Source organism: Haliaeetus albicilla, chromosome 1 (genome assembly GCF_947461875.1).
Source record: "Haliaeetus albicilla chromosome 1, bHalAlb1.1, whole genome shotgun sequence".
Lineage (NCBI taxonomy): Eukaryota > Metazoa > Chordata > Aves > Accipitriformes > Accipitridae > Haliaeetus > Haliaeetus albicilla.
In genome coordinates, this window is record NC_091483.1 from 3,179,519 (window position 1) to 3,193,081 (window position 13,563).

General features: G+C 39.4%; 1 long non-coding RNA gene across 1 annotated transcript; it reads left to right on the top strand.

Annotated features, from left to right (window-relative positions):
- Positions 1-6,248: 6,248 nt before the first annotated feature.
- Positions 6,249-9,563, top strand: LOC138690177 (uncharacterized). The gene is made up of 2 exons (XR_011329109.1): positions 6,249-8,182; positions 8,722-9,563. It is a non-coding gene; the product is annotated as an uncharacterized lncRNA (long non-coding RNA).
- Positions 9,564-13,563: the final 4,000 nt, after the last annotated feature.

Genomic DNA, 13,563 nt, shown 5'->3' on the forward strand with positions numbered 1-13,563 from the left:
CTCTTGTTTCTAAACAGTCAGGCTGGAGGGCTGCCCAGTGCATCTACACAGCATGGTTGCTTGGAGACACCAAAGTTGCCAGCACAAAGCTCCTTTGGAAAGGCTCTACTAGTGCTTGCTTTGCTATCAGCTTGTCAGAGACACACAGACCTGTCACTGCACTGCACAGGCCGACATAAAGAACATGTGGGCTTGTCTGTCCTCTGCCAAACCCTCCTATCTGGGGGATGTGGTATTTGGGTGTGGGACTAGCAGTTTTCCCCAAGGCTCATCTGTTATGACCTAGCAGCTCACAAAAGGCAGAGCAGCACTTCTCCCTACCCAGGAGGTGGCATGCAGTCCTCTTTCCCTGTTTCCTCCCCTTCTCTCCACCTTGTCTAGACCTTCTTCCCAGCATGATCCAGCCTGGCCTGGTACCCTCTGCACAGCTGTACAGGGCAAGATACTTCACTGCGTGGTGGGAGAAAGAGGAGCTGTTCAGATGCGAACTCTCTTTCCCTGTGGCCCCATGTCAGGGTGCACATGTCATCTAGTGGCACACACTTTATCTTAGGCAAGAGCTGATGGGAAGAAAAGAAAACCTACGCAACAGATTTCCCATGGCAGGGGGGAGTTGCAGTCTAGTGGACAAAACACTGGCCTAATGCCTGAGTCCCATGCCTGGTTTTGTTTATGGATTAACCTTTAGAAAATCATGTCTCTCTGTACCTCGGCTTCCCTCTCAATAACATTTTACTGCTCTCCGTTGTCAAGCATTTGAATGTCAATTGATGACAGAGTCTGTGGGCTGTGCCATATTGCATTCCAGAGGCATCACAAGCACTTGCATGGGGGACATGCGTGCTATTAACTGCTGTTGTTATTCTGTTCTTTCTAACATAAAGAAGAGTTCCTTATTAAAACCAATCTTTGTTCACTGATGTTACATCTGGGACTGAAGCCGGTAGTTTGTTCTGGATATGGGAGAAATGGAAAACCTCAAACTTTAGGAAAACTTTTCTAGGGATTTACTGAGAAGTTAAACACTTGCCTCATCTGTGGCCCCAATACCTTCAGAACTGGGGGGAAGATTTCAAGGGAGCTCTGCAATGCTTGTCTCCTGGCATCATCCTACAGGATCCTCTTAGGCAGCTTTGAGCAGACTCGGGCTGAAAACCAGCTCTGCTGGGGAAGCAGTGGAGCTGTGTTCAAGCTAAGTAGCAAGAGGTCATACTAGCTTAGGCTTGGTGCTACATTAACATGATTATCTGTCTTTTGTGTGGTAGCTGGCTTGCTTATGGCTGGCTCCCAGGATGCACAGAACTTGCTTGTGTCTCCCCACAATGGGCAGACAGTGTGACCAAGCTGTTCAAATTCAGTTTGAGTGGGATGATGATCTTCAGGCTTGATAACAAAATGTTAGGTGATCTTTAGGCTGGATGTGACTTGGAATCTGAATTTGCCATCCCTCAGCTGGAGACCACTGTGAGTGGTACCCTCAAGCCCCTGTGCTGCTCTCCCTGGCGTTGCCTGTGGTGCCTGACTTCACCTCTGCTCAGCAGCACACTTTGCTGCATCCTTGTGGGCATGGCTCCTGTGGTGCCTTGAACTTGTGGTACCACCATGCTCCTAGGGACTTGCTAACCGCTACCTAATGGCAATGGATGGGATTGCTACCAGCACTATGAAATATGGGGCAGTTGGGCTCTTGTCCCTGTATGGAGCTGGTGTGTCAAAGATAGAAACGGTGTTGCCAGCCAGTGTCCTTTCTCTTTTTTCCCCTCCACCCTCTCCTGAAGTTGAGAAGTGTCTGAAATCCCCCAGTGGGACTAAGATATATGTTGGGGTAATGCAAGTCAGACTACTCCATGTGCCTTCTGTCCATGTTCCAAGACATTGCTGGGTAAATTAGTCCAATCTGAAAGTCATAAAGCTGGATTTGTGTACGTGGACCTTAAGTAGCACCCAAAAGAAAATTAGAATTTCTTTTCAGCCACAAGAAAGGACGTGGTTCCCCACCTGTGGTCTAGTGTATTTATCTTGATTAAAATGGATTGATGAGTGGTCAAACAGGCTCTCATTTCTGTTGCATGCTCATAAATACTGATTAGAGATTTAATTTGCTTGACTGTGTGTATGAAAATGCAGGAACATTTAGAGAGAAAAATTAACGTAATGCATTTTCCTGGGGTCTGGGTTGTGTGCATGCAGAACTATCTGTTTATCTTTCTTCTCTCTGTCCTGGGGAATATGCAGGATCAAACACAAGCTTATCCAAGGCTGTTAAACAAATACAGCTTTTCTAGAAAACTCTTTGCATTACCAGGGAGAGATGGATGAGGTGCTCAATACACAAGTGATTTAACTTTTGAGGATTTGGGAAACCTCCTACTTGTGTTCAGGCATGAGACTTTCTGATTTACTGGATTTTTTGGCAAAATGTCTTTGCCTGTTTCAACTAAATACTTCATTTACCAAACAAAGGACTGGAAATGTGCATGGAGCCATGGTCAAAATACTCCTTGAAAAAATGCAAAGTTCTCTGCCATTGATTCCTTAACAGGCTGAATATTTTCTGAGCTTTTTCTTTTTCATATAAAATGATCTAAATAATATAAAAAGTTCATGGTGGGCAGCGTACAATATAATGACAGCTGTGAAATATTAAATGGTAAAGATTTGATTCATAGCTCTATTTTTCTTGTCTCCATTACATTCAGGAGAAAACTGTTTAGATTTATTTCACGGTGTTTACTTTGTAAACCACTCACACTCGTACAAAACAAAGACCACAGTGGCCCTGAATACATTTCTGTAATGTGAAAAATTAACTGTTCCCAAAATGCTTATTGATACTGACACGGTTTAAAAATCAGATTGTTCCATTGCACTTCAGTTAATTTAAGATTCCCAGGATTACTTACACAATTCAATCTTTAATGCCCAGATTTGTTCCAGAAAACTCCTGCTTTTTTTTTAAATGAACTTGCTTTTTCCCACTTTCTTGGCCTTTTTTATCCTTGGATTACACTGAGGAAGTTTCTTTTGCGTCTCAAGGCTCTTGAGGCCAGGTTTTTCAAGTGTTGTAGAAGTGTATGTTGTACCAGCATACAAAGATTCAAGTCTCCTCAGGCTCTCAAAAGAGGTGAAAGCAATGGCAACTGAACACCTAGCAACTTCTGCAAATCTCACTTCTCTTATGGATAGTTTAGGTACTTATAAAAGCTTCCTATAGCATAACATCACCCGAGTACATAAAATTGTCCAAAACTCTAGTCTTTGGTGATTGCATCTACCTATGATAGCTTTTTGTTGTTTCAGCGTTAGGCTGAAATTCTGTAACTGGCAGTGAAAATCCTACACGTACATATGATTTTCTAGTTGGTTATGGCATTTGGTTATTTAATAATTTAATAATATTTTAAATTCTTTTGGAACTGGATCCACTTTTAACCTATTATTCAAAAGCAAAGTATAACCTAGTGTTGAGGTGGTGCTTGAAGGGGGAAATTAACTCATTTTTTGCCCACACGGACTGTGAGAGTGAGACTCTATCTCTTCCCACTTCTGTTCTTTCTCCTCAATCTCATTCTTGCCACTGCTTTTGCCAGCCCACTGACCACCTTGTTAGTCTGATGTGACTCTGTGACAAATTGTACCTATTCCTCTTACACACCTGCTGCCTAAAGGAGGTGATAACTGGTAGTCCTCCCTTTTTAATGTCTGGACAGCCTTTTTTTTCTGCCCCCTTGATTCATAACCCTTAGGATGTTAACAAAACCTTGTTTGGAGATTAACCCATATTCTACAGATTAATGTGTAGGCTTGCAGAATGCATTCAGACAAATTTTGGTTCCTATTTCATTGTCTAGCAATGACATGTATGTGCTGACATTATGTGCTGTGACACTTGATTCATGGAGATACATTAACTGAAAGTGAATTAGCCAACCTGTCACAGAAGTGATCATCATGATCTTTAGCCAGGTAGAAGACAACTCCCAAACCCTTAAAAGCACAAAATTTAATTGCTTCTGTGTACCGTTGATCCTGGCACTTTCAATATGCATTCAGTTAAATGCCCTAAACCAATTTATTCATAAGGATTATACCGTGGAATCTGCCTGTACCTTTTAATCTTTGTTTTTGCAGATATATGTCCTTCTGTAAATTTTATTTTTGGGGATAGCAGGTGGTAACATGAATAAAAGCATCAGAAGTGTGCTAGCATGAGCCTTTTGCTGCTTAGCACATTGTGCTACCCTTTCTAGCTGGAGTTATGCAAAACAATAAAAAGGAAGAATAATGATTTAATATTCTAATTGAAAGAAAGAAATGACTCATTCAGAGCAAGTTGATCTAATTTAGAATAATACAGGTTATGTGAAATTAATCACATCTAACTAAATCATGGTGCAATAGCATCTTAGCAGGGTCACCAGTCACAACAATATTAAAGAATGCTTAAAAGACACACAGGTTATAACCAAAGAGTCTGATTATCATTCACACAAGCCCCACATTGTGTGTGCCTGGCCATATTAAGGGGCCTGTGATTTACCCCTACTTGAATACTGTGCGGATTGTTTAAAGTAGAGTGGTGTACAGGGGATTTAATAAACTGATTTTTTTTTCTCCTTTCTGAAATATTGTGATCATCTTTAAAGTAGAAAACTGCTGCCAATCAGACTGAACATCTAGGGGATAGAATGTGTTTTTATTCTGGAGTTTAGAGGGACGGCTCCAGCTGCTATTCAAATCATAGTAAAGTAGCAATCACCCAGATCAAAAAGGGTAGGATTAGCCATTTGCTGAGATTTTTATAAGTGGTGGTGTATACTGCCTTTTACTGAGACTAGTACTTGTTAAGTGATCAGATGGTTTTTGAAAATTTAGTCCATGGCTTTCATAGAAGTGTGATTGTTTTAATTACCTTCTCAAGAGAAAGTGCAGATTAATCACAGTAGGGTGACTTTTATATGAAAAAAAAGCTTGAGAGTCTAATTCTAATTTCACCAAGAAGAATAAGAAATATTTTATCTCCAGGTGGGCAGCCTTTATCTCTATCTGTGGATTTGCCCTGAAAGTTCTTTTGTGGAAGGTAACTATGGGGCCAAGCAATACCACCAAATTTTGTTAATACTTTTATGTTGATCTCCCCTGGTTATTTCTGTTGCGGTCTCTTTGCGAGACTTCTTACTCTATTCATCAGCTTTTTTCCAGCTGACAGCAACACTGTCTTGCATTTGAAGTGGTTGTTTTTTCCTTTGTATGTCCTTTGTAACTTGTAAAAGGATTTTTATAGGGTTGCAAATATTGTTCTTACATAGAAAAATTCAACAAATAGAAATGAATATGGCATCTTCTGTTTAACTGTTACTGTTGGCATTTGGTCCAACAGGAGTTAGGATTTTTAAGTCTTTTTGCAAGACGAGGGTAAAAAGGGAGTCATTAAATTGCTTTGCTCCTGAGTATGGAATATTGAGCCTTTAAAGCTTCTAAAATGTCAGAGCAAATATTAACTATTTTTTCCAGTATCTTTTCAGAAAGCAAAAGCCATTCTACAAGATGTAGCAGCTACAAAGCATGAAATCCACTATCCTAAAGCAAAATATGGATCATTGCAATGACCTATGACAAGTGAACTGTGCTGAACTCGTAGGAGTAACAAAATTATTGCCTAGCCGCGGATGGGCATGGGTGGCATGTTTCCTATAGTCCACTGTCATTGTGGCATGGCATTTGGTAACTATTCCCAGTGTGGCATGGCATTTGGTAACTATTCCCAGCATCAGAGTACAAAAGGCAGAATAATCTGCCAGTTATTGAACCCTGCTGCAGATCTCAAGCTCTTTTGGTGAGCTGGGTGCATGTGCTGCAGCATGGCTTCCTAGAAGACAGCAGCTGTTGGCTTGAGCTTTTAAGTGAGAAGTAATGGAAATGTTATCTTGCATCTGAGGTGCCTTATCATCCATTGAGTCCTCTCATATCCAGAATGGGACAGACTCTCTTCCCTCTCTGGAAATTATTGAATTATGGGGAGTAGAGTCTTGTTCCACTCTCTTCAGATGAAATAATGGAAACATTTCTGTTTGCAGTTGGCTGTTGCCAAATTATTCCCCTGGAAAGGGCACATTCATTGGAGGGGCTACTTACGGATGGCAATTTTCAGTATTTGTTTTCTGGCATCTGGTATGAGGTGATTTCTGTAGGCTGAGCTCTATGAACTGTGTTTAGTATTGATTCCATCAGCTCTGCTGATACTTAACAGGAGCAGGGTGAAGCGCTGAGGGAAAGAAAATACATGTGTTAATATTTTTTCTTTGCCCATTGCTGATGGTAGGGTTTCTGCTGCAGAGGACTGATGTATTACATGAAGAGAGGGTAGATTTTGAGTCTTAAGGCAGTACTCTTACTGGAGCTGACAGAGGACAGGTCTTCAGTTTTCAGCCTGTGCCTCTTCTGAAACGTCCAGTGCCTGCAGTTCATGATTGCTGCAGTAGCAAGACAAATAACCAAAGTGGGTAAGGCAGGCTAGAGGGCCACCTTGACCTTTGTTTGGCTTTTTAAAATTATGCCCCTGAGCTCCTCTTTGATAACCTGAGGTGACCCAACAAGAAAGATAATTGATCTGTATTTTTCAATTTCAGAGTCTGGTGCTTGACCACATATATCTGGAGCAGCCCAAGTAAGATTTCCTCTCAAGCTGGTGTAAGTGTATTTTTGAGGACTCAGACCTGTGAAAGACTTTTGATGGACTTTAATTTCTTGCACAGCTCAAACAGCAGGGAGGCAGGATTGGCATAAAAATTCAAGTATTTGAACTTGAAACGAGGTGGCTGAGACCTCTCTTTAATGCAGTTGGAGTTCATTTGGAGCAGCCTAGAAATTCCACAGAGTATTCCTATGGGTCTAATAGACTTTCATTAGTGGTGGGGTTACTCTTGGCTAGATCACAAGCTGACTTGTTTTCCACCAATTGCCTGTATGATCAATGGGTCATTAGCCCACACTAATTTGTATATTAACAGAGTTTTAGAACTTATTATTTTGGGACTGAGTTTGCTTCTTAAAGACAGGGCCAGACCATGGATCATCAACCTCATATGCTACTTGTAATTATTCACAAAGCACTCAGGCAACTTGAGCTTCTGTGCATCATATTGGCAGCAGCCTGTTAAGGAAAATTAGTGTATGTGCCTGACCAGTGACGAACTGTTGTGAGGCTGTGGAGGTTGTGTTTGGGACTCTAACTTCGGGAGTGGTTTAGAGTTTTCATGAACTTTTTCTCCTTCATGTCTATTATCAAACCGTGTTTATTACCTTTTCTTTTATAGCTTTTACTAATTATCTAGTGACACCTGATACAAATGCAAAGCACAAGAAAATGGACTTAGTTTTCAATAAGCTTTTCAAAAGATGATTAGTGAATCAGTAAGTTTTCACTTGGCAAGAAGGTAGGATCCTAGTATCTTGCTTACAGAAGTTTAATGAGCTCATTTCACTTTTTAAAGTACATTTTCTAACATAAATTTCTCTTTCAGAAATCATTTAGGGTCATTTATATAACGGAATACTTGACATATACACTGCAGCATTATATTCTTTAGGAAAGACCTTTCCCTGAGATGTATTCGATACTTGAAAATGAGTGACTGAAATTTTGTCCGACAGTCATTATAGGTCAAACAGCTTAAATCTCTACTTGACAACATCAAATTAATGGTTATAAATAGAAACATTTAAAATTATTGAGAGCATTACAGTATGATAATCCTCATATAAAAGTATTTTAATAATATTCAGTACACCAAACCGTGACTATAACTTAAATTTTAAAAGTTAATGACAGTTCTAATAAGCGCTTTCTTCCAAAATGGTACAGCTTTCCTTGTCAATCCCTGTAACACCATATTCTGCATTTCCCTGGAGAGGCTTAGATCCAAAGATTCCCTCAGTTTTTACTTGGCATCTAGGACTGATTCTGTTTTTTTGTGATAAATGGCTCTTTACTTGAGAGGGAAAAAAGATAAGATACTGTAGTACAGACATTTAATACAATGTTTTGCAAATGACAAGGCTGAATACTAGTAACAATAGAAAGAGAGAAAATTAGAATTGGACTATCAGGAAATGAAGGTACTTTTATATTTTGTTTCTTTAATAAAAGTGTGAAAATTACTCTGTCTGCTCTTAGGTGGATGTCCTGGTTTCAGCTGGGATGTAGTTAACTGTCTTCCTAGTAGCTGGTACAGTGCTATGTTTTGAGTTCAGTATGTGAAGAATGTTGATAACACTGATGTTTTCAGTTGTTGCTCAGTAGTGTTTAGACTACAGTCAAGGATTTTTCAGCTTCTCATGCCCAGCCAGGGCACCTGACCCAAACTGGCCAACAGTGTATTCCATACCATGGGACGTCCCATCTAGTTTAGGAACTGGGAAGTGGGGGGGCGGGGAATCGCCGCTCGGGGACTGGCTGGGTGTCGGTCGGCGGGTGGTGAGCAATTGCCCTGCGCATCATTTGTACATTTCAATCCTTTTATTACTACTGTTGTCATTTTATTAGTGTTATCATTATCATTATTAGTCTCTTCTTTTCTGTTCTATTAAATCGTTCTTATCTCAACCCAGGAGTTTTACTTCTTTTCCTGATTTTCTCCCCCATCCCACTGGATGGGGGGGAGTGAGTGAGTGGCTGCGTGGTGCTTAGTTGCTGGCTGGGGTTAAACCGCGACAGTGGAGAATTCATTCCTGTGCCAGCTGAATGGAAGGCTAACAGCTAAAAGTTGTGCAAGGTAATAGGTCTTTTCTAAGTAGACGAGGCTTTGTATGACAGTCAAAAAAGTCTTAAAAAATAGTTCAAAAATGATGACTTAAAGTGAAAGAACAAACAAGAGGTATTTAGGATTTCTGATATATTTAGGGCTGACCAGACAGCTAGCTGAAACATTTTAGAGGAAAGAAAATATTTACTATTGGAATCCTTTCACCATAATTGTAAATGAGGTTTACATGAGGTTTAGAACTGATTTTTGGATACAAGTCATATGGAAATCATTGAAAGAAATGAAAAGGACACGAGGGCTACAAGGACCGAGGATATTTGCATCATGGTGCTGTCCCCATTGTTTCCTGACGTTCATTACAACTGATCTAAGGACAACAGAAACAGCTTTGTGGCTGGCCATGGTGAAAACTGTTGAGGAATTTGTGACTATTTCTAATGAATGGGACCGGGGCAGGGTTTAGGCTTGATATTGAATCAGAAGATGAGGAAATTTAATTTCACACTGGGGGAAACTGCAGCAGTTGATGACTAGTGACAAAAAGATGCTTTTCTCTGTATGTGAATAAAAGAGAATACCAGTTGGAATTGTCACAGGGAAGAGAAAAGATTTAGAGAAATGAGGATGGATGAACTGCTGCTCAGCACACGCACGTGGAAGGAACTTAAAAACCTAATCAATATATGGCTTAGCATTTTGGCATGTATATGAACGATACTTGCACATTTGTACATAATCACTACTTAATTTTTTAGATTAAAACCACTCTTCAAATAAAAAACAGTAAGTTAAATAATATATCTATTTTTTTAAGTTGTGGAGCTGTTGATTGTCTTCTTTTTTTGCTTCATTTGCATGACAAGAGAGAATAGGGGAGGAAAGGAAGGAGAGTAGAAGAAAACAAATACCTTTAAATTCTTTCCTTTGAGCATTCTGCTTGCTACAGCTTATTTTTGATTCCACAAGTTCCTCACTAAACATTTCTGGATGACAAATGGCAGGAGAACTCAAAGTGTCTAAAAGAGTAAGTCCTAGTCCAGCACAGATTTTGTCAGAAAAGCCTTCATTTTTGGTAGGAAGAAAACCCAGGAAGGAGCCTGAGGGAAGACTGTCAGAAAGCGGGGTAAAAAGTAAATGGAGGTGTCACATGCATCAAGACCTATTAGAAATGTCTTCTTTTGAGGGAAGGGATCAATTTCCAAGGTGATTTTAAAAGGCTCTCACTCAATGAATCGATTTCTGTGCCAGCTGTACAATATGAGGGGCTGGGATACAGGGCAGAGGATAGAAACTGCAAATCAAATAATGTCAAAACAACCTTAGCAACAAAGTCTTGGTTTGGGTGAATAAGGACCCGCACTGGGATTGGTTGCTACTTTTTCCATAAGACATAAAGTTAGTCTCCATGTTAATTCTTTAAGATGCATAGGTGTTACAGTTGCATGGTTCCATGGTGAATTGTTGGTGTATCTGCAGTCCTTGGCAGGGTACGCAGGGGAGTTATGCCAGGTGTGCAGCAGCTGCCTGACCAAGCACCCTGCATTCTGGACACACAGGTTGCGTAGCATGCCGCTGTGACAGGCAGTGCTGGATCTGTGGTTCCTTTTCAAAGACAGGACTAGTGAGATTGGGTTTCCCGAGCTTAAACAAAGACACTCATGCATGTAGCAGTTCTCAGTTAATCGCTGTATCAAATATGACTAGTAAGCTCTATGGGGCTGTAAGGTTTGTCTCGCACACACACCTGTGTATGCACTGTACATTAACATCACTGACAGATGGGGCTGGGTTATAAAACTAAGTGGGGATCACTAAATCTAGAGGTGTGCATGAACCCAACCATGGAGACAAAAGAATCCACAAGAATAAAGATTTTCAGCCAGCACTGTTTATCAACAGAGTCACACAGTAGGAGACAAAACATTTTGGAGTTAGCCCACACACTAGGTTAACGTAATTTATTTTCTGTTCAGCCATTCCAACATACTTTACAACTGTGTGCAACTCTATTTTAGACATTAGTGCTTTTCTTAATAAATATTGTTTTGTGGAAGCTGCCTGTCATCACAAGGAATGGAAAGTAAAGCATGAAGGAGGAAGATGAGACAATAGCCAGAGATAGGCATACACTGATAAGACCAGCCTTGAGCTGTATCCTCAGTTACTAAGATTCTAGTCCAATTAGTGTCGAGTTTTCCCTTATCTAAGAGAATTTATGGTTTGTTTGTCTAAATGTATAAAAGCATGTAAGCCTAAAGATGAGGATTTAGCATCAGTGCTCTCCCCAACATATGTTCTCAATAAACAGCAAATGCTCTAACTAAATTTATGTTTCAAAGGCTGCTTTGACAATTTTAATAGCTACTTTATTTTTGACTTAACCTAAAATTACCGAATGATGCTGGTAAGCTGTTCTGTTCCTTTGAAGAATGATCCTAAAATCTGTGGTACTAATATGGCTTAGAGGTGAGTGGATCCCCAACATATCTACCAAAGGATCCAAGGCTAATAAGGTTTACTAGTCATTAGTTGCAGTGGCTGTTTAAAAGTTGGTAACATGGATCTGAAAGGAATTCTCTCTTCTAAAGGCTTTTAAAATGTTAATGGAGTGAAAGAGGAGGAGGAAAGGGATTATTTCTGTTAGTAGTTTTGTCATCTATTTCTTTTGTCTGAACTAGACAATGTGAATAGAGATTTGGAAGGAAAAGTTTGTTTTAAAATTCCTGGTTTAGGATTACACAATAAGTATGTGCTTTCTCAATGTTCAAAACGTGTGCCATTCACAGTTTTTACAAACTTCCTGCTCAGTTTACAAAATTTATGCAAAACGACGTATGCACATTGTTGTTGGCTTTTTTTCACAGCAGCCATACATGGATCTTATTGCTTGCTATTAAAAGGGAAACAGACTGGAATTATAGCTTCTTTTAGCTTTGTAAGAGAAAAGGTTACCACCTGTGCACAAACTGACTGGCAGTATTTTTCAGTCTGCAGAAAATTCACTGTCCTTTTTGAATGAGAATAAAGTGTCATACTGATGAATCATCTAGGCAAAAAAAAAAAAGCATACAGTGGCATGAAGAAATGAGTGTTTTTGACAGAGTGCAATCTGGTACAAGTCATATTTCACCACTTTTTATGCTTATCAGTCTGTAGGTTTGTGACAAAAGAATATATAATTTCTTTGAAGTCAAAGTGAAATTACTGGCAAACCCAAGACTTGATCAGTGTTCAAGTTGCAAGGTTGTTTCACTGGGATTCTAGATATAGAAGTAAAAGATTTCTAGCCATTTAATTAGTAGGAAGCTTAAGTTAAGAAAATGCAGTTAAGAAAAATGCACTGTTTCTCTACAGTCAATTATTTGTTAGAATATTTTGTTTTTTTCACACCCTGCTTTATTTTTGTAAACATATCAGTTTCGCAAATAATAATCAGAGGAACAGAAAAGTGCCTTGTAATTTATTATCTATAAAGGTGTGTACAGGTGAATAATAGTCTTTATTTTATAGCACACTACAGCTTCTCAAATTTAGAACAGAGATTAATTTTTTAAGTATTACAAAGATTACGTAAAGGCATGACCTATGTCCCATTGACGTAAATATCAAAACTCTATAGACTTCAATGGAAACAGAAGTAGATTTGGAGGTAGATGATAAAAGATATGGAAACATCATTAAAAACTGAAAAAAAGTCATGCAGGAGGATACAAGGTATGTATATATCTATATTTTGGCAAGTGAGGCAGGAGTGAAGTTGCTCTACAAATTAAGTAAGTCAGTTAAGGGAAAAGAAATCTGTTTGTTTCAAAAGGCTGCTTTATACCTCTTCTGTTAAGAAGCAAGGCAGGACTGCCTTCTTACACATGCATACGCTCTCTTTCCAGTTCTAGAGAAAACACGTTTACACGATGGGTCATTTTACTGAAGAGCTGAATGACAGTAGGGAGAGTCAGAGCAGCCCTGTATTGCTTTGCTTTGTGGACTGCAGGAAGCAGCAGGAGCCGGCAACGGCCACACGGTGCAGGATAAGGCAGAACACTAGCTGCCTGCCCTGAAAAGTAAGAATCACTTTTCCCTACCTACCAATCATTTGTAGCCCAGGGAAGCAGAGAAGTAATTTCAGTAGGTTTTAGATGAGGTCACCTTTTGTAACTCAAACCTTTTTACTCCAAATATAATTTTATTCAAGGAGCTGGGTAATGCGATTACTAGTGATTTCCTGTATCACTTGTATGATGTCCACGCTGTTATTGCTTCAGCCAAGAGGATCGATGATGCTCATAGAGAATGAAAGTTTCGGTAAATCCTACATTTATCTTCTCCATGTGGGTAAATATTCAAGACAAATGTTATCTGTAAAATTATCTGCATCGTGCCCTTCTTTGCATGCAAAAACCAGCTAAATCTGCAGCAGATGTAATGGCACACTTCCATAGCCTACAGCTTCAAGATTTGTTTATATTATGTAGATTAACCATTCAGACATTTTTAATCTTTAATGCTGTTTGATTACTTGTAATGAGCAATCATAGTAATAAAATAAGGATAGATGCAAAACAAATGTCCATATTAACCATAAACCCTGATTACTTGCAGTATTTAGGTGAGAGCTTATTCCCATTTTTTAAGTTCTTGATAACCTTGGATGCTTTTGCAATGAACAACACAACACTGCAGTCCATGGTGACAAAGACTGGCCTTCTCCACATTTGGCCCTTCTTTATTTAGAATAGAAATGACATCTGCTGAAATGCATTTGGTTTGTTTGTTAACAGAAGAGCTGCTAAATGAGGTT